We start from the raw sequence: 23,446 nt of genomic DNA, 5'->3' as shown, positions 1-23,446 counted from the left end.
TTTTAAATGTCTAAAGTACAATACTGATAGTGCACGAAAATACTAACGACCTTTTTTCCTACGTTCAGTTGACCTAAGTTTAAAATGTATAAATTGCGAAATTTCTAACGACATTTGTATAAATTGCGAAATTTCAAACTTTCTTTTCAAAAAACATTTCCTTTACAACTTAACTAGACGGAGCCCCGCTTCGCGCGGCTCCTATTTCTGGGCGGTTTGCCCTTCGGCTGAAGCTACCTAACGAACCTAACCTACCTACCTCCCTACGCTTTTTCCCCCAAAGTGTACTGTTTTCACGGATGTCACACTAAACTAAATGAATAGGTAGGTAAGTTAGGTTCGTTAGGTAGCTTCAGATGCCCGAAGGGCAAACCGACCAGAAATAGGAGCCCCGCGTAGCGGGACTCCGTCAAATCAGGGTAAGAAGGAAATGTTCCCGGAAATATTGATTTTCAATATATTGTCATTAGGCTTTTTGAACGTAGCTATTTTAAGCACTAGACATATATTACATATTACAAACAAGCCTTCAACTTCAACAATAATAAAAAACAACAACAATAAAAAACATATTTTCAAATCAAAAATGTCTACTAACACTAAAAAACATTTTATTAAATCTTACATCTGGAGCATCGCCTTATACGCCTGCGAAACGTGGACACTGACACAAAGAGAGAGAGAAAGATTAGAAAGCTTCGAAATGTGGTGTTGGCGGAGAATGGAAGGGATTAGTTGGACGGAAAAAATATCAAATGATAGGGTTCTAGATAGGATTAACGAGAAAAGAAATATAATAGCGACAATAGAAAATAGAAGAGGAGTACTAATTGGACATCTGCTACGACACGACATGCTCCTAAAGAACATCATAGAAGGAAAAATAGAGGGAAAGAGAGGAAGAGGAAGACCGAGAATAAATTATTTCAACCAAATAAAAGAAAAGGTTCAGGTCGTGTCATACCAGAAGGTTAAGGAGTTGGCAGAGGACCGGACGAGTTGGAGATTGCTCCACCGACAAGAGCACAGCTCTTAAATATAAAGAAGAAGAAGAAGAAGAAGACATATTGACTTTCAAAGTATTGTCCTTAGGCATTTTGTACAAAGGAATATTGATTTTCGAAAATGAGATCGTTCGATTAAAAGTGTATTAGGACATGCATCTTTAGGAATTTCGTACATTAGACATTTTGAAACACTGATTTAAACTTTCACGATTATTAAACATTATCAAACTGCACAACGGGACTTAATCGCGTATTTAAGTTTTAAGATTTACCTCCGACGTTTCGAGGACGGCGTTGTCCCCGTGGTCTCGGAGAAGACTGGCTCAAGTTGACATCAACATCTTCTAGCCGCGCGAGTTTTCCGAACTACCCGCACTTGGTCTTGTTTATCAGTTTGAACGTTTTGCGCACTAGGGATGTCACTCTGTCGACACACAACACTAACGATATTCGATTTATCGACTGTCGATATTCGTTTCCGCTTACATTTACTAATGACTGGATTCCATGTGGACAGAGTGACATCCCTAGTGCGCAAAACGTTCAAACTGATAAACAAGACCAAGTGCGGGTAGTTCGAAAAACTCGCGCGGCTAGAAGATGTTGATGTCAACTTGAGCCAGTCTTCTCCGAGACCACGGGGACAACGCCGTCCTCGAAACGTCGGAGGTAAATCTTAAAACTTAAATACGCGATTAAGTCCCGTTGTGCAGTTTGATTAGACATTTTGATTTTCGATGTTCTGTCTTTAGGAATTTCGTACTTAGGAAATTTGATTTTAGAAATTATGCTATATAACCGTTCAAATACACGTAGGTTGTCATTCGATTGCTTACAAATTAGGTTTTGTTAAATTTCCTGACACCTAGTCAATCTAGGTATCAGGAAAGTAAGTAGAAAAGGAATATAACCTACCTAGCCTACCCTAGCCTTACCTAGTAAATCTGATGAAATTGTATTATAAAATTAAATAGTACCATTATGTAATTAATATAAATTTTAATAATAAGCTTTATGCCGACAAAGGACGAGCCGAAGCTAACTATAAGTACCTATACGTAAAAGCAATATGATTTTGAAATCTAAATCTATTACAATTATAGTAACTAAAAAAAATCCACCTAATATTAAAACAAAAGAAAATCCCCACGGCAAACAAACACATCGCGACAACATCTAAATTAAGTAGAGATGTGTGTGTAAATCTGAGAAATTCTTACACAGTACGGGAAAATGACCGGAGGAAAAAGATTCAAAGGAAGGAATTCGATGTCGTGAGCCCCTGGAATGCATGGTAAAGTCTGTTTCAATTTCACGGGGCGTTTGTCGGGCTGCGAAGACGCCCAGAGGTGTCATTCCAGTGGAAACTGCCCCGACTTATGAGTGGTTTATTTTTTGCAAAGTAAAGATACTTTGTGTACAAACGCGCCGTTGGTCATTTCTGGTCATTGCAAAAATTAAGTACCTACCTATCTATTTTAGCTATACATTGAAACCTGGTTAATTGGCACCTGGATAAATGGAAAACCTCAATAATTGCAACGAAAGGTCCGGTCCCGGTCCCTTGAGACCAAAATGCCTCTATAATTGAAAGTTTGGAACCTCTATAATTGCAATTTAGATTTTTAGTGCTTTTCGTAATTTTGCCTCTGTAATTGACCACATCGCAACTAAGACCTCTATAATTGACACTGTGCTAAAAAAATCCGTTATTTTAGCTCTTCTTATTACCTCTATTATTGAAACGAGACTTATTGATTACCTCTGTAATTGAAATAATGTAGTTGTAGACAGCAGTAACAATATTTTAATAGCAATGATCATTTTATTTTAAATCTTCATCCAGAATTCAATTTATTTATTGGGTATCTAATATCTATCACAGCCAAATAGGTAGGTAGGTGAAATAGTTTTGATTAAATCAAAAACAAAGTATGCTTTTTACATTCCAATAAAACTTTCTTCTACAATTCAAGGGATTTTTTTAAACCCAAATGATTAATAAGAAAATAAAGTAGTAATTAATGTAGTATAAAAGTGCAAGTCATAGACCAGAAACCCAGAAAGTAAGCTTGTAAATCTACTTTCAATGGTTATTTGCACCTCCATAAAAGAAATTTGTCAGAACGCAACCTCTATTAATGAAAACCTCTATAATTGACACAACGAATTTTTGAACCTCGTTAATTGGCACGACCTGCTTAAATGAAAAACCTGGTTAATTGACAAAAAAATGCCGGTCCCTTGAAATTGCAATTATCCAGGTTTTACTGTATTATAATCTGACATCGGATTCTAGGGGGCAAAATTTAAAAACATGTAGGGAGTTCCTATATCGATAAATATAGATAAAAGATTAACGCCGTCTAGCGTTATTTCGTCGCATTACTTGAAACCCCTGAGCACATCACTGTGAGTACTAGAGTTATATTAATACCAGTTTGAGGGAAACTCACTAGATGGCATTTAAATCAAAAAAGAAAAACACAATGACATTGTAACAGTGTCCGTCACACGTGACGTCACGCAAGCGCCCTGCGCCGCCTAAACGAAACAGCAGGCTCAGGCATACATTTTCGCCGCGCGGTAGAAAGAGAGGGTTACGTCTTACGGTCACGTGACACCTGTTACGAGTTTCACATTTTTTCCCCATCACGAAAAATGCTCAGCGCCGCTAAAGAAGTTTTCACTTCAAAAAACCGAAAACTTCCAAATATCAATCGTTCCAACAAAGCTAAATGGCCAGATGCAACGCTAAGAAACAAAGTACCTAGCAAAAAGTGGAAATATTGCCGAGTGAGTACACTATTCCACTTCATTGTGCACGTCTGAGTGCAAAGGCGTGTCGAGGAGCGGGCACGGCGTGAAAATTCAGCCGAGATGGAGCCCTAATGCTTCCGACTTGGCGCCGCTTGCGGTCACCGGCCGATGTGTTACTTAACTTTCAAGCTGTCTACTAGTAAACATGCTCTTACATTATTTGAGATAAAATTTGTACTAAGTGGCCTAACTTATTTGCCATGAATTTGGTATGGAATACATAAAAAAATTGTTTATTAACCGATAACGTCCGATCGCGCGAAGTGGAGAGAAAAGACCAGAAAAGCAGACCCCACAATCAGATGGGAATAATAATGCTGAGGAGAGAGAGAGTTTATTAACCGATACGTATTTAATAGGCATTCAAATTTTGTTAAATTTATAATATTTAGCAGAAAAGGCGGTCTTATCTTTGCACAAAATTAAAATGCTTATGTTGTATCATATTGAATGTATTGATCTAAGTAGTTATATCATTGATGGGGATGTTGCTGACACCTTTCAACTCATATTAGTCAGAGAAACTATACAGAACTTTAACTCCTCTGTAGCTGAGGCTGGTTTTTACTGGGATACGAATAGTGTTAAAAATGCATAGCGTGGAATTATACTTCCAATATACTGACCCTCCATGAGACTATTAAAACGTTCAACTCCTTGAAATAAAAAAATAGTGATGACCTTTGGGGAATTTCTGTGAAAGTAATGCGATTGATGCGATCTAATTATCGACGTTGTGACACCGTGTTAGAGAGTGCCCCCTTTCATAAAGCTTTATGGGCCTGATTTAGTAAAATTATTTTTTATCCTTTTCTTACAAATACATAAGTCAAAATGACGAATAAGGACAAACGATTATTAGCTAATTGAGGTTTGTAGCGCGTTTATGAATAAGGGGGTGTGTGTTTCCCAATCTGATAAAGTATAGTAAGGTCATTCCTCTATTTATATAGTTCGTTTTTTAGCAGTAGAAAAAAGGTAAACCATCTTGACTTGCCTTTTTTATTGAAAATGATTGAAAAACGCTTTAAATAATTAGTTTATTTTACTCATAAAAGCAAAGGAATGTAAATAATCGTATATGATTTATAATAGTTACATATTTGCTGAGCCTTATTTTTAAAAAGTGTATATTAATAAAATGACACGTCAAGATCGCTTACCTTCTTTCTAATGCTAAAAAAACGGACTATAGAAGGTAGTAAATACTTAATTAGTTTTTGGAGTTTACGCAGATTATTTGTTGTTTAAAAATAATAAGTGGGCTCGTTCGAGTGGTAATGTAGATGGTATTTGGAGGCACTTCGCGAACTCATTAGTGGACGTGTGTACAGACGGACGGACACATGATTGACACGGCGGAAATGATTCCGCCCGCCACCGGCGCCGGCGTTATCTCGCAAATGGTACTGGCCCATTTGTTAAGTATATTTGATTTTGTACTTGATAGCGTATACAAAATGGCTTTTGACCGCCCTTGTTTGCAATTTAACTAGTTCATATTGGTGTTGTGGGATGATAATTTAGTCCATATTAAACTTACATTGCACCTTTAATGCAACGCAGCCGTTGTTTGCTGCAGAGTGCAGACATACACCGCGTTCTTTCTTTCTTTACACGAAAACGACTAAGAAATTAAATGTAACGGACTACCGTTTGAAAGCTACATCGTTAGGCCTAAGATACACTTGTAAGTTTTACTTACGTAAGTAGGGACAAAGCTATTTGTTAGAATGAGATAATGATATTCATCTCTCATTCTGTAGTATAGCTGTGTCCCTACTTACGTAAGTAAAATTTACAAATGCATCTTAGGCCTCACACAGATCGCATATTGACACACACCATTTTAAAAGTCAGCTAAAAAACTGGCATTTATGAATATAAATAATATGCACTATGCAAGTTTTAAGGTAGTTTTAAGGTATCTATGGTATAGTTGCCTCAAAAATAAAGATTTAATTCATGTTGTATCCAATCTCTCAATTCGACTTCTCGGGACATAAAAAGATAACAACAGTCTTACAAATTGGCTGAGCAATATTCCAGTGCCTAATTCCAAGGGATCTTCTTTTTTATAAAACTCGGCGCGATACGTGGCACCAATTTCCTAGAGATGATACCTTTGGGTAAAATAAACTGTTACAACAAGGAGCGCTAACCCAGAAAATAATTTCGTGAAAACAACAGGAATCTGGAAAAAGAATGAATGGAATGGAATGATCTTCTTTGTTTTTGGTGAAAAATTCTTATGCAATAGGTATTAAAACCACAGAATGGGATCACTCACGCTGGACCGGGCCGGGGCCGGGCCGGAGCTTCCGGCGCTTCGTTTTCTATGGAAAGCACCACGTGATCACCGATCAGCCGTCATAGAAAATGACATGTCGTACGCCTCGGCCCAGACACGGCCCGGTCTAGCGTGAGTCTCCTTAAATCTTCATACTTAATTATAAATTCACAGTATTTTATATTATCAGTCTAGTAAATAAAGAAGACTGACGGCTACTACACAACACCGCGAGAATAGCCAATGTTAGTAAGATATTTTTTTTTTTACATTTTAATTATTTGCGTATATATAACCCTGATACTGCCACATATTTATACATTGTGTAAATATAAAATGAAAAAATAATAAAAAGGCACCGTCCATCTTGAATATTTACTAGTCTCTAGTTTTATGTATAAAAATATTTTTCCGAAAATTCACTTTATATTATGGAAGGTATTACACCTTCCAATGTGACGATTCAATAATACCTACAGCGGATTTCACTGTTTCATTCCATTGGTTGGCAATACAACCGCACCCTAACAAAATAACAAATTTTATAGCAACTGAACTTACATAAGTAAATATAAATCTTAAATATAAAAGATAAACATTCAGCAAGTCCGGCTAATGAGATCAAGGCTTACTGAGGGCGCATCACCACTTATTAAAGAGGGATTAACTCGTTTTAAGTACGATTAAACTTCTTCCCTGCCTTCATAACTCGGAGGCGACCCCATGAAAACTTTTTCAAGCCTACATTGTTTGTTTTTATCAATAAAAAGCGGACAGAACGTTTGTTTGTCATAATTATAGAACCTTATTTAAAAAAAATATGCTTGACATGTAAATATTTATTAACTTTTATTTAAAAAAATCGCTGTCTGTAAAGTCAGTTTACAGACGATAATTTTGCGTGATAACGTCATAAGAAAACGTGGCCGTTACCTTGGAGGTCTGGCCACAACGTTACCATGGAGATCTGTCCACAACGTGACTCATCTTTTTCGTGCATGCTACCGGTGTTCATCGATTTTATAAGACGTTATCACGTCAAAAATGAGTTTATTGTTTCAATTGTTTTTAGTACAAGTATGGGTACTTATATCTGTCTACTTGTGTAGTACCAATATTTTTGTGGATAAGGTAAAATAGCTTCCTTTTTAGTTCTAACAAACAAGATGAAGAAACAAACTAATTTAGATGGAGGCTGTATCTTCCCACGCCACTGCGGGTAAATGTATGTTCTAGTAAATAACGATACCATTCTGTAATAGGTACATAGTTCCTTTGCGAAACCTACACTAGTTCCTTATCACCATGAAAGCCTACGGACCTTCCTGACATGTCGCTATAGTAGTACAGTACGCAGGAGTACTTAGTACAGTACGCAGCATTCCTTCCTGATTGACGCGCAAGCATGTGAGAAGCTGGTGTATCGCCTTTTTGCTCTTCGAACTTTGTTCTGTGTGTCAAGATTAAAATTTGATCTATAAAATAAGTAAGTAGCTTAATACTTTTTTTTTTTTGCAATATGATATAGGCACTTAATTAAACATTAATCTGACGCTGGCATTTTATACCTTATTGGCGAATAAATTATTTAAAAAAAAATCGCTGTCTGTAAAGTCAGTTTACAGACGATAATTTTGCGTGATAACGTCATAAGAAAACGTGGCCGTTACCTTGGAGGTCTGGCCACAACGTTACCATGGAGATCTGTCCACAACGTGACACTTTTTCGTGCCCATTTCGTGCACGAAATCTGACGCTGGCATTTTATACCTTATTGGCGAATAAATTATTTAAAAAAAATATCGAGCCCTTATAAAGCTGCACTTTTAGCTAATTATAATTATTAATATTATGCTAAATTATAATCAGTTGATGAATCTGTACATGTTCAACAATACAATCAATAGATAGACAAATCACAAGTTGATTTCATTCACTCTACCTATCTATACCTAGTCTGAATTTCATTTACATTCTGCATGACGACTTTTTTTAAATTTATTGTATTTATTCGGTAACGAAACATTAGTGTAACTACCGGCTATAAAGATCCCATTAGCCGGCATTTAGGGCACGTTTCTTTAGAGGGCAACATTTAGTTCGGCCGGAGAGTAGCGGCACTACTTACGAACACGATATTTCTTTGGCCAAGATAAATTGCGGTTGGGCGTTAGTTTGATTGGAGGGTATTTGTTGCCTTTACAATGAGCATCAGTGAGGGCCACCTTTACTTAATTCCATGTTACGTATTTTCCGTGGAGAGGCGTTTTTACTTTTTAAGAGATGTGCGATGTATTTCTATCTTGTTTTTGGGTCAAAATTCTTTTCGTTGTACTGTTTCTGACGACTGTGTCAAAATTAAAAACTAAATTTGTACATACAAAAAGCTCCACTCCGTCACATTTTTTGGAGACAAAAAACACTACAACGAAAAATGTTGACCCTTTCACACTAGTGAAAGGGTCAATGAATAGGTGTTTAATATTTTACGGCAATTTGTAAAATAAAAAATATAAAGCAACTCTTCTTATTCAATATATCTGAACATACCTCCTTTTGTTTGGATTTTATTGTAGTTTCTCTTGATATTGTCGAACGCTAAGTTCAAGTTGTGGTCAAAGAGAATGCCTACTTAAAAATACGTTCTTTAAAATATTAAAACTTAGCGTAGCTTACTATTTAAAAAGTAATGTTAAAAGCATTACCTTGCTAAATGTGACGTCCCACGGTCAAAGGTACCTTATGGCGGGTATGGAGTTATGCATACCCCAGTAATTTACAATAAATAAGCTATCGATAACACAAAAGATCAACCTTCTAGGTTGCGTAGTTACAGAGATATGATTTTTTGAAAATAATGTTGTGAAATGAGCAACTTTACGATAGAGAAGTTTTAAGTTTAGCCGCATAAAAAACTATGTTCCTGAAGTAAGTTACATAGTTGACTACAAATAATAATGCCTTATATATCTGAGATTAAAAAAATATTCCGACTTGTTCTGTAATGCAAATAGAAACTTTTGATATCGACTGATTTATGTGTATACTAACCAATCTCTTGAAAATAAAGTTTTATTTCATTTTCACGATTGATTGCAATGAGCTCTCAAGATTGAAATTTTATCTATTAGAAAACGACACTGACAGACAGTTTAAGCAAAAAACAATACCGATTAAGAGGTGAAAATGTATTTTCTTACCTTTTTATATAAAATCACAAAATTGAATATTTTTACTTTTAATGTGACACACAATCAATTTTTCTGAGCACATATGAAAGAAATTCTGTCATTCAAATGAAATAAATCCTAAAACCCCAACTAAATACTATATTTAACCCCTTATGCCACTTTAAACTTACATAACAATAACAGTATTTGCTCCATACATTTACGAAAAGGTACCTTATGGAAATAAATCTAATAATACATCACTACAAAATATCGATCATATTATAGTTTATCTTTTATGAATAGAAAATATTAATTTACATTAAACTGCCCCCAATTTAATTAGTTCTTCGTCATAATAATCTTAAAAAAGACCAATAATTTGTATGTAATGAAAAGGTACCTTGTGGTCAAGTTACATGATGAGGCATGATGATGATGGAACATTTAGGATAAACTAATAATATTTTGGGGTTAAGATGGTATAAATCGTCTATTTCTTATCAATAATATATTTCGGTTGCTATTGAAGATAAGCGGCATTGAGGTTCAATGACCTCAGATATTCCATAAGGTAATGCGTCTGGTATTGGCATTTTTCAGCAAACCAATGGCTGATTTACTGCATGCGACCAAACCAAATGAAGATTATTCTAGTTAAGAAAGACTTGACGAGAGTAACTTTGGTATAATAGCGGTCTACTTGGATTTGTGATGTCGGTCTATGTACGGTTATAATATTTGCGAGGCGCCCCAACCAGAACTGAAATTATCAAATTAGTTTTGCAGAATGCTAATACAGTTCTCTACCAAACTTCTTTTCCCGTATTGACTAGTTTTTTTGGGAATTTTCAATCTTTTTTCCATAAGGTACCTTTTCTACTAAACTCTGAGACGACATTACTAGGCTTATAACTAACTTATAACAAAAATAAAAACAGGTAAACAAACGTTACGCATTAAGGTTTCAGATCACACAATAAAAAAAAATTGAGCATTTTTTCACCTCTTTACAAAACATTTAATATCTCCGAAACTAGAAACCCTCATAAGGTACCTTTTCCCGTGGAACGTCACAAATATTCTTGTAAAATGTATTAGTTTTCAATAACATTACATTACCTTTGTTCAAAATGTATTTGTTTCTTTAAAATATCAGCAAACTAAAATAATGCACCAAAGTAACATTTTAGCGATACATGATTCACGTTTTAAAGTAACCTACAATATTTGTTATCCTTTGACAAAATTTTCTTCGTCGTCTTTGGAATTCACTCCCTCAAGCTCCTTAATAAGTTTTTTAATGCTAAAATGGGTATACATTTGCTAAAACAAGAACTCGCATGATATCCATCAATATTATATATTTTATAATGTGATAGTTTAGTATATACATACATTTATATAATGTATTTATTCATGTATACCTATGTAGTTTTTAAGTACCTTCAGTGTTTTTAATTCATTCAATAAACTTTCTCTCAGCACCAATCGTATGTATCTCTATTTGGCCCTATTATTGACTGGTAGAGAATGCCATTGAATGAATGAATGAATGAACGTTTATTCACAAGAACATATGGTACAGTACAGTGGATGTTATAAATTTACAATGTTGACCCTTAATAGTGTAGTAAATGAAGCAAGTTGTTGTATGGAGACCCATGCATTAATTTCTCAGTCGATGAAATTTAGCTTGGTTATTGTATAGTATGAGCCGAGACTAACATTATAAATATCCAAAAAAAAAACACTCCTAAGTTAGGTAAAAACACAAATCTGATTATATATTGAACCGAGTAATTCCTCAGTCCAAAATTATTTTACAAAATAAGTTATTTGTATCAGTATGTGATACTAGAAAAAAATCTAAAAGTTTTGTCAAACATGAGAATATTTTTTTATGATACTTCCTTTTTTTGACGCTCATTTTCATCGGAAAATTGCTCTGTCATTTTTTTCTTCTTATATGATCTTAGAATATAATTTGGCGCGGTGGGTAAAAAAATCCAAAAAAAATGCGTATCGAAATGTATGTATTATAGAACTATTAAAAACTGAGAGTGGAAAATTTTTAGATTTTCATTTTGTAGGTATAAAACGGCAATAAAATGGCATTCCAGTGAAAAAATTAGACTGAGCAATTTTCCGGTCCAAGACACGCCAAAAAAATGTATTTTATTAATACTGGTATTTCTGCTGGGATATTTTTTTGATATTTCATATATTGTTGCAATACGTTACATGAATATATCTGGTGAAGAAATTTTAAACGGAGCATTTTTCCGTAAAAATATATTAACGATTTAAGACTTTAGGTATTTACTTTAATTCTATTATTATTATTCTTTGGAAATTTATACAATACTTTTTATTTAGTGATACTTTATCATACTGTAAAGTTTTTTCTGGCTGAGGAATTACTGCGGGGTCCACTACCTTTATTTTCTACACTATAATACGTTCTGCCATATGGCATGTGAAAATTGTTTTTCCATGACATGACAAAGCCATGTATGTGAACATTAACTGCGTGCATGCAAGATCTTAAGTACTAAGCATATTATGCTAATGTAATTCTTTAATATCTAAATAGTAAATGTTGCAAGTCATGCATATTATTACTAGTGGCTCTGTGAGCTGTAGACCTCGCGAGCCGAGTTTAAAACTGAATAAATGTATGGTTCCGTTGTTTTGAAGAATTTAGAGAATCTAATTTGACCATAAAAACTTAACTATCAATTGCTTACAAAATTCGGGAATTGGTTTAGATATGCGACCTGTAGAGTAGAACATATGGACATACGAAACAATTTTTGGCTAACAGGGTCATCAAAAAAAATAACCCTAACCTACCTATCTCTGGGAGCAGTTTCGTTTTTAGGGTCATCAAAAAAAAAATAACCCTAACCTACCTATCTCTGGGAGCAGTTTCGTTTTTAGGGTCATCAAAAAAAAAACCCTAACCTACCTATTTGAAAAAAACCTGGTTATTTTTACCACTCGCATTAAAAAAAAGAGAAAATATGGAGATAGAGAATATTTAGTTAGTGAAAAAAAAACCTACTGGTTATTTTAACTACTAGGATTAAAAAGAAAAGGGAATAAATTGAGAAAAGGAAAATTTAGTTTATGAAAAAATGTACACGAAAAATTAAATAAAGCGAAGAAATTCCACTGGGAAAAAATGAGAACGGAGTAATTGCCTCGAAGAAAAAATGATTTGCGGAAATTATGGGCCATTTTAGCGAGGCGATCCAAATTAAAAGGCTCAAAGTCTAACTAACATTATTGTTAGTTAGACTTTGAGCCCGGGAAAGCGCAACGTACGAGCAACCTACAGCTAGTTCCCTGAGCCCAAGGTCGACCACTACCCTAGGCAATGTTAACTCCTGCGATTTATGGATGGTGACCGCCCATGCTATAAACGTAAGTGGAAATTGACTCCTGGAACAGCCATGCCCTTGAACTAAAACCGCTAAAAAAATGTTCAAACAAAAACTCAAACGAATACGCTTACCTCGCGCTTCGCGCTCGCTTGATCAATCAGCAATACGATGTTTAAGTGCAAAAAATAAATAAAAATTTTTGCATTTACTGGGGATCGAACCGGGTACCTATCCCATATCCTTGCTTGTAAGCGTCTTTCCAACTGCGCTATGATAGCATTTAGATGAGCTGACGAAATTTGGTTACTTATTCTCGAGTAAGAATTTAAATATCTAATCTAAAGAGAATAAAGTGTATAGGGGACGTGCATGAACTATAGGGGGCAGCACAGGAGCCGTCAGATCTTTGGCGCGAAGCGTAGATGAGTAGTTTATGATTCCGATGTAGCCCACGAGATGGCAGAACCTACTATGCACAAGGAAACGTACTTACGAGAACGGTAGATGGTAGCACTTGCTTTGGCAATGTACATGTGCACATATGTTTCCGATTCAGGCCACAAGATGGCAGGCCCTCCAACGCGCACGGTCCCTATAGTGGGCGTGCGTGAACTATAGGGGGTAGCATAGGAGCCGTCAGATTTTTGGCGTGAGGCGTAAATGTGACGTTTATGCTTCCGATGTAGCCCACAAGATGACAGAACCTACTATGCATAAGGAAACGTACCTACAAGAACGGTAGATGGTAGAACTTGTTTTGGCAATGTACATGTTTCCGATTCAGGCCACAAGATGGCAGACCCTCCAACGCGCACGGTCCCTATGTGTAGTAGAGGATTAATGTCATACTAAATTTTGTAGTCACAGTAAATTTACTGCCATCTTTCGACACAGGATTAAAATGAAAATGGAAAAAAAAATCAATAAATGTATATATGTATGGATAAATGATATTTTTTATTTTTAGAACGCCATATGATTTTGACCCATGTTCTTTTACTGATATGAGTAAATATAAAATGGTGTCGCCACCTAGACGAGCATAGGCCAAAGGTATGGCGCCGTATATTCAAGAATCAAATTTTCTTTAAAGCGCAAAAAGCCATCATCTCTTGCAAAAAATAAACGAATGCGCTTAGCCCGCGCTTGATAAATAAAAAATACGATTTTTTTTTCATTTTATCAAAATAAAAAAATAAAATAAAAAACAACAATTGATACGAAATTTAAGTATAAAAAAATACAAAAAGTTATGTAGCAGCATACAATTACTGAGGATGGAACCAGGGACCTCCCTATGCAAACAAAAAAGCGAACGTTTGCAAAATGCGCCATGATAGTTCTTACTAAAGCTGACGAAATTTAGCTACTCATTCTCAAGTAAAAACTAAATATCTAAATACCGCCGAAACCAGAGATACAAATTTTCTGAATTTTTGGCCATTTAATCTATAAACATATATCAAAAAGAAAAAACTCTTATGATATCGATACGACTATTTATTTAGGCGACAGGTATCACGACTCCGCCATTTTTGGAAATTTCCAAAAATCGGATTGACAAAAAAATTTTATTTAGTCATAGAATCTGGTCACAAAATTTCATGAGAATCGGTTAAGAATTGCGACCTGTAGAGGAGAACATCCGGACATACGAAAGCAAAATGCCCGAGTCAAAACGTAGACCTTCGCTTCGCTTCGGTCAATTACATTAAATTTCAAATTACAATTGTCGAATGTCAACGGTTCTATATAGGTATAAAATTATATGGGTAATTATATACTAAAACTTATAACTAAAATATTCGTCAAGCGTGTAGAAGCATGCGTTACATAATATGTTTTTGAATGTATCTTTAAACTCGGCATCTGGAAGTGTCTTAATAGATGCGGGAATATTATTGAAAATTCTAATACACATATAATATGCACTTTTTTGCCTTATTTTTAACTTGCATGGAGGTAGCGTCATTTGATATTGCCTGAGTGATCTATTCGTCAAGTTGTTAAACGATGGAAAAAGTTCTAAATTTTGTTTTACAAATACCGCTGCCTCATTTGGTATTAAGTCCGCTATTTGGACATTGTTGTATGTATTTTGTGCAAAAAAGTTTAAATAAATAAAATCTGTTACATTTTTAATTTGTTGAATAATAAAGGTCCAAGCAAAACAGTGGAATGTTATGAGAATAGTTTTCATTGTTCTCATAATTTGATAAGGGTGAGAATACACGCCTAATTGTGGACATTAATGAATTAATGTACGCTGTATAACTGCTTACGTACACATATTTCCGTTCTGTTTAAATAATATATTTATTTAAGCAACTATTTAACTGAAAAGGTAACCGAAAGTACAGAGAGACAGTCAATTTGGCATATACATACAATATAATAATATTATATGTATTTATAATAATTAATAATGTATAATAAAAAGCGCTGGTGGCCTAGTGTTAAGAGCATGCGACTTTTAATTCGGAGGTCGTGGGTTGAAACCCCGGCTCGTACCAATGAGTTTTTCGGAACTTATGTACGAAATAATTACCAGTCGGTTTTCGGTGAAGGAAAACATTGTGAGGAAACCGGACTAATCCCAATAAGGCCTAGTTTACCCTCTGGGTTGGAAGGTCAGATGACAGTCGCTTTCGTAAAAACTAGTGCCTTCGCCAATTCATGGGATTAGTAGCCAAATAAAGCGGAGCCCAAGCTCCTATGAGCCGTGGAAAAATGCCGGGACAACGCGAGGAAGATGAGTATAACTTATTATTATGCAAGCAAAGTGCTTTTGCTACAAAAAAGTAATATGCGACGCTGTATACAAATAAGGTCAATAAAATTAAGCTCGTAAGGCAACAAAGTGATAAGCAGCGAATGCTTTCAGAGAACTGCTCGTACTGATTTGAAATGTACATTACGGAAGCTTTTACTTTGACCACGCGCATACCGTAGGTACTCTGTTTTTCTTATGGTAGGTAATTAAAGCGTAATTAAATTATATGTTACAAAGGCTCGGTTAGCCTCGTTTGCTTTAAAGAAAAGCCTAATTTCAGCTGAAATAGCACTTTTTATTTGGAACGAATTTGATCGTTGTTTTTAGATAGGTACATACCTACACTCCAGCCATGTATAGTTTATACATGAAAACAGAAAGAATGCGATGTGAGGAGAAAACTGTAGGTATTTGTATTTTGTATATGTAGGTAATATTGATAGAAAAAAAATCTTGACAAGCGGCAGCGTGTCGAGCCATAAGGTGGTGGTACTAATGCTCGACATGCTAATGCTTAATAGATGACACCCTGTTGTCACCTCTATTGACAATGACTTAAGTTTCAAGATGACATGTACTGGGACCGCGTCGAGCACCAGTACCACGATCTTAAATGCCCGTAATAACAAATAAGCCCGCAACTAACTTAGTTTTATAATACTTGTATTAGGTATCTAGTTTGTATTGTGTAGTTATCATGTTACAAGCATAATTTATGTGCAATATTTGCAATTTATGTTGCTCCCAAGAAGCAGAGTATCGATGTAAGAGCAACAGTTGACGTCGTCGACGTTCCTATTGAGATGTAACGTGGCAATTTCCTCGGCGCGATATGCGTGCCGTTGATCATAAAACCGTGAAAAGGTACTGGAAACTTGCAACAGCCTTTACAATTTCTGGATCGTATTTTGTGTTCGGGATTTCATATTACCATTTGGTAAATAAAGTAGGTATGTAGGTAAAGTATAGGTACATGTATATTTGATTCAGATTAACAGATTATTTACAAACCCATGAGCTGGTGCTCAATCCCACCATATCTCATGGTGATGGTGAAACTTTTTTTAAATTGCAACCTTTTTTGAGAATAATATTATATTTTAACGGTAATCAAGAAATAAACAAATCAAATAATCAATCAAGTAATCAGGTAATCAAGAAACAACGCTAATAACTAATAAAAAAAAACATTAGAACTAACTTTAGGTATACTACAAAAATTATAACTAAGCTAACATCTAATGTTAGTTTAGTTATTGAACTAACATTAAATGTTAGAAGTTAGTTGAACTAGGTACCTACAAAAAAAATTAATATCAAACAAAACTAAAACATATACTAATAAAAAAGAAGTAATAAAAATTCCCTTCTAAAACCTCCGCCTGCGGCATTGAACCCACTCGTTACCTTTTTAATTTTTTAATCTCAATATCAACGACTAAGCATTTAAAAACGCTAATTATACTTGTACTGGCGATTTTATAGAGATAAATATAATATAATTAAAATACGTATTAAGCTAAGCCTGTACGCAGGGTTAAGACAAAGAGATTTAACACGTGCTATATCCGCCTGATTATACGTCAGTCACGTAATTCGGATTTTATGTTGATCATTTTAAAATATTCTTGTATAAGTAACTTTATTTTCAAATTGCTCTTTAATTCTATTATGATAGAAGATAATTTAGACTTTACTAGTATAATATTTTGTTTGGATGGCAACGGTATAAAATTTGGGCGCGTAATAGTGTTGTATTATTTTGCCACTTCTTAAATTATTATTGTTAAGTAATATTATATTATTTAAATAGTATTTTATAATAAATCAAGGACAAGATTTTCCTAACTTAAGTGGTGGTGGTGGTGGTGATTTGACAGTACGGCAAGATTATGATAATTATAGACAATTACAGAAGTTACACTCGTATTGAAAAATGTTAATCTAGGTACCTACCGAGTTCAAATTTGAACAGTGGAAATTATGCCTATTACGAAAAATACATAAAAAAAAAGAAATAAATACACTCGTATAAAAATAAAACACATTTCTGGCTTATTATTCAAGTTGACAAGTTTACTTTTAGGTAAGTAGTAAACTCCTACACAATCCTACACAATAAGTTTGACCTTTTCCAGCGAAATTTTCGTATTATTAGCACTTTTTAGAGGTTTACAACGTGTAGGCAGAATATTCTGTTTACTTATTCTGAACAGATATTCTGCTATGTGTATCTATCATATAACAGATTTGTTTTTTTTTCTCCGCAGGTTTAGTCGCAGAAAATATGCATGTTAAAGCTAAAAAATTAAAAATACCTATCAAAGTTTTGCGCCCTTGGTAAGGTGCCCATCACGCAAGCAGCGTTCCAGGTTAAAGGTTGTTTTATTGTATGTGTACATAATTGACCGAAGCGTAGTTCGCTACGCTACGGTCTACGTTTTGACTCGGGCATTTTGCTTTCGTATGTCCGTCCGGATTCCGTCCGGATGTTCTCCTCTACAGGTCACAATTCTCAACCGATTCTCGTGAAATTTTGTGACCAGATTCTATGATTAAATAAAATTTTTATGTCAATCCAGTTTTTGGAAATTTTTATAAATGGCGGAGTCGTGATACCTCGCGCCTAAACAAATAGTCGTATCGATATCATAAGAGATTTTTCTTTTCTTTTTGAGATATGTTTATAGATTAAATGGCCAAAATTCAGGAAATTTATTTCGCTGGTTTCGGAGGTATTAAGATATTTAATTTTAACTTGAGAATGAGTAGCTAAATTTCGTCAGCTTATGTAAGAACTATTCGGCTCAGTTTGTAAACGTTCGCTTTTTTTGTTTGCACAGAGAGTCTGGGTTCGATCCCCAGTATTTGTATGGTGGGATATAACTTTTTTTATTTTTTTACACTTAAATTTCGTATTGTTTTTTTTTAATTTACTATATTTAAAGCTCTTAGCACCATGTAATTTAATGCTCTGCTCGCGAGGTCTACAGCTCACAGAGCCACTAGTAATATTATATTATCAACATTCAAACTACTGCGACCAAGTTGTTCGACATTATAATTTGTTACCCGTACCGTTGCCCAGATGTGTGGAAAATAAAAGTACGTATAGGGGAAACTTTTACGAGCGGTTATTCCTGCGGGGAACAATAAGCCACGCACGATTCTTTTAGTTCCGAGCTGTGAAATACCTGCTCGAGAATTAGTACACATAAGAACCAATGTTATAGTGGTTTATGCAACTGGTACATAATGAGAGACCTTAAAACACGCGTGTGGATTTACGATATGAGTAAAGCAAATTATAAGTACTTACCTAAGTACTTACTCTAAGATGGACACAAAAGTCGAAAGGAAATGACCTACATTGCTACGAGTAGGTAGCTACTATCAGAGATATATATAACTCCGTATAAGATAAATAAAGTCTAAGAAAAAAACGTGCCTCGGACGGCCAAGGAAAAGTCATTCTCGAATAGATGGCGCCATTACCTTTGGCCTATTCTCGGCTAGATGGCGTTAACGACACCGTTTGGTATTTAACAATTTTAACACATATCAGTGAAAGAACATGGGTCAGTATGGAACAATAAAAATTAAGAATCATTTATCCGTAAACATATTTTGATTATTTTATACATTTTCAATTTTATTTTAAGTTTTAATCGTGTGTCGATAGATGGCAGTAAATGTACCGTGACTACAAAATTGACAATGACAGGACCCCTCTATACTATCTATTCTTTTTGCTACTATGTAATACAGTGTACCTATATATAATATGCACACAATAATACAAAATATAATATACAGTGTAGAGCAGTGGGACACTAAACCAGGTTAACAATACAAAAAAAAAGTGTATGTGTGTGTAAGTGTATAAGTGGTGTATCTATTGTTTAATACACCACTTAATGGCGGTAGCCGGCAAGACAACCCCGTGTCGAATCTTTTTTTTTTCTTAATAAATAGACATACCTACATACAAGTATTTTTTTATGACTACACTGAAAAAAAAACCTGGTACTGGTAACCAGAATCTGGTTAGCTGTACTATATTGTCTTGTTGTATATGTGACGACAGGACACTTTGTAAACATAACCAGACCATTCTTGTTAAATTAAATTTGTAAATTCTATGAAGTGTATAGTAGTGGGTATAAGACTTTTAGTAAACCCAACTAGCCGGTCTGTTAATGGTTACTAAATAATACAGTAACATATACGTTCCTGTCCTGTTGTTATAACAAGGTACTCAGTATATGTAACTGAACGATTTGTGCGGTGTACTGGTTTTATATTGTCCACGTTACCAGAACGCACTGTGCTAATGGGGCTTCTAAACGAGCCATATGTTCACTGCAATATGTGGCCGGCAACTATTGGTGTCCTCTTACTCACATGTTAGAGAGGGACACTAATAGTTGCCGGTCACATATTGCAGTGAACATATGGCCCGTTTAGACGTCCCTTCAGCACAGTGGGTTCTGGTTACGTGAACAATATATAACCAGTACACTGCTCTTCGAGTAAATACAGACAAGTTTTTAAGCACACTTATTTTTGTTTATTTTATTGATCAAATAAGTAACACAGCATTACAGTAAAACCAAGGCACTGTGACACTACAAATGAAAAAAACATTTTGTCTCCACAAAGAAAACAATAGACACAAAAATGACATACAAATTAAACATTGGATTTGGGCGACGACGTAGCAGCGTGGCTCCGTAGCGTCGTCTGACTCGGCGTAGGATTCGGCAGGTTGCCCCGGAACCGCCGAAACACCACACCCTTCGGCCAGAAGTCCGCGCTTGCGATGGTGTCCTGCAGAGGCCGCGGCACGCTCACTACAAATGAACTGAAGTGCACATAGCGACTGTAGCTGGTGCACCCTCAGCGTGTAGCCAGTCTTCCGGCGGACGTACTCCACCACCTCGTCGGCCCCGGCGGAGTAATGCAGGCGAGACACGTAGAGCGCCTTACTCGGTGTCGCAACTCGTAGGCCAGAATTAACCGGCTCCGCAGTGCCACACAGAGTTTTACGAGGCGCCCTGCGCGCCTTACGTTTCCTTTCCACCAGTGTGAATCCCTCCTTATCCACATCGGTGCGGGAGGACTTTTCCTTAATCGGAGCCCGCACATTTCACTGTGTCAGCAACACGCATACAACACGCACTTATACTATACACTTGTACTAGTTAACAAAAAAATTATGGACAGGATCTACGTAAATAAAAACATCGACCGGCCGCAACGTAAGACGCTGGCGTGGTGGTGGCTGGCTGGCTGGTGGCTGCTGTTCTGTGACTTGCGCAATTCCTTTCTCCGCCCCCCGCCACCCGCGCATACACCGTGGTGTTGGCACAACTGTTTGATTCGTTCAGACTACAATGCATTATAGTAACCACAACATAATAACTTGTAACGTGTACACTCGTATCTTTATTTTTACATATCAATAGTTAGTGTTACGATGCATATATTAAACGAGACAAACGTTTAATATTTACAACACTTGCATCTTTACATATACAACGAAATTGTAAGCAGTACTAAATTGCATTTAACTAGAATTAAACAGTGATGTTTAAAAAACAAGTTTTACACGATACAACATTTTTTGTTATTACTACCGGATTTTAGTAGGTATAAATATATTTTTAATTACTATATGTTCTGGTAGTATTGTAGAAAATTATTTTTTTCGGTGTAATAAAGCATTTAAAAACTAGAGTTGGGATTTAAGTATTAATGTTATTTATTCATGACTTAAGGTTGAGAATGTTGAGATGCGTAAAGTCTAATACAAATTTTGTCCTGTTTCGTTCGCTACGGAGCGGCGATTGGCATGTTGGCTACGCGGCCTGGCGCGTTGTTTCAAACGCTACTAATGATAGTAATGATGCTTACTGTACTAGGTAGGTAGTTGTACGTGTCCTTTCCAATATGTAATTTTTTTTTTCATTTACTTATTTTAAAACCCTCAATATTTTAATATATGGGTATCTGGTGTCATTCATAGTAATATAATGTATCGTGTGGGATTCACTATGTTAGAACTTTTACACAATAACCGCATTTTCAGATCTTCATCCATTCGAACTCGCAATTTGCGAGGCATTTTGTGTGAGCTCGGTTTTGTGTCCCGCTTTATTTTGTCATATTGATAAAGGACGGTAGAATGCCGTATTGTTTTGGCTGGAGGGTCCCGGGTGAGTGATAGCAGCGATAATCCCAGTCGCATTCATTAGCGCGTTCGACCGTTGTTGCTGCAACTTATAATCTCCCGTCTGCACCCTTATTTCTCATTAGGACGTGATATTGTTCACAATAAGCATTATTTTATGGATGTTTCTGAACGATATTTTGTGCAACAATACTAATGATTACCGTTAATGTTATAGGTTCATATAAATAATTTAAATTGTAATTTTATCGTTCTTTCTAATGGACATACATTTTCACTTTTATCAACATTTTCAAAACCTCATGATTTTTGTTCTTGAAGAGAAGAGTTTAATTTGTTATAATACTTCTAATAGTGCCAATTTTATTTCAGAATTTCTGTTAACTTCAAGTTTAACATCAGAAAACAAACCAATTTATTATTTATAAGTACCTAATATGAGCGGTTACTTGATAGCTTAGTTGGTAAAACTCTTTCCAGGAATATTATTACCTACTCGTACTATCACGTTACATTTAAGAGAAAATTTTCCACTTGCTCTTATTATTGTTCCTTGAGGCAGGAGCCTATTTTGAAAGCAATTTTCAATTAAAATATCAGGCAAGTTATGAGTTGTTAAGTAAAAACTGAAATTAGTTTTCTGTGCCAGCACTAGACCCCTCGAGAAGAAATGTGATAAAACCAACAAGGTGTTAGTTGTATAAGTAAGTCAGTCTTCTGGAGGGCTCTCTGACTGGCGAGATTAAATTCAAGCCCTGAGGTGCAATCTGACCACAATGGCGAACGCCGTTCGCGACGCCCGCTCCTTTCTTTTTCGGTGTTATAGGGAATGGTAATATAGAAAATGATTGTTGCGAATATAGGAATAATATTTATTATTTACCAACCGTCTATACAAAAACAACGATTTAATCTGATTATTCATTATACATAGGTAAGTCGTAGGTTTCTTACTTTACTGCAAGTAGGAAATCATAATTAAAAGTTCCATAAGCCGCAAAATTAACAAAATGCGCAAAACTGGGCAATGTTTTGAGCAAGTTTGTAAATAAAAAATATGTCAAGGGACAAATGGAGGTGAATGCGGGGACGAAACTCGAGTTTAAGAAAAAGTTTCGTTCTTTTTAATGTGTATTGTGGCATCCGCAGCCATTGCGCTTTATGCGCAAATTAAAAAAAATGGTAACAGGTTTAAATTAGCATAAATACCATAACCATACAAAATAAATGAGGCTTATTCTCATTGTAATGAAATAATTGGTTATGAATTTGATCTGGATTTGTTATGGATCTAAGTGTCATTTCATCAACAAAAACGTCTCTTTATACACTGACAAATCATAAGCATAATAAATCCAGATCAAATTAATAACCTGTCCTTACAATCAGAATAAGCCTCAATACATGTGCTCCATTCAGCGTGGATCATGGTTCCAATCAATTGAATTGTGCTAAGCAAATTTTTGTATTTATTTAAGTATTTCATAAAGTATGAATGTAAGTCGAATATGCAATTACGAAATATTGATCAGGAAACCAGAATCTTCTAAGTAGGTGTCAATGAGTTAGGCAGAAAACTGGTAGATCGTTATGAACATATGGAGTCAAATTTTGCTGGACATAATTATACCCAGCAATAAAATTACAATTATGATTGAATTCATTTATAATGTGTCCATGCAATTTTGCAGTCGCTGTACGGGAGTGTCAAATAAGTAAGTACCTAGCTTTTAAGATTCTATATCAGTGAACCCTATTTGGATATGAAATTCAATTTATATTTAACTATTGAAAGCAACAAATT

General features: G+C 35.3%; 1 long non-coding RNA gene across 1 annotated transcript in view; it reads right to left on the bottom strand.

Annotated features, from left to right (window-relative positions):
- The window catches only part of LOC134806523 (uncharacterized), a 496,946-nt gene that overhangs the window by 428,398 nt on the left and 45,102 nt on the right, over positions 1–23,446 (bottom strand). The window contains exon 2 of the long non-coding RNA XR_010146541.1: positions 5,495–5,644. This is a non-coding gene — a long non-coding RNA (uncharacterized LOC134806523). The remainder of the gene's footprint in view (positions 1–5,494; positions 5,645–23,446) is intronic.

Source organism: Cydia splendana, chromosome 3 (assembly GCF_910591565.1).
Source record: "Cydia splendana chromosome 3, ilCydSple1.2, whole genome shotgun sequence".
NCBI lineage: Eukaryota > Metazoa > Arthropoda > Insecta > Lepidoptera > Tortricidae > Cydia > Cydia splendana.
The sequence above is the reverse complement of the archived record's forward strand: the minus strand, read 5'-3'. Positions and strand labels throughout refer to the sequence as shown.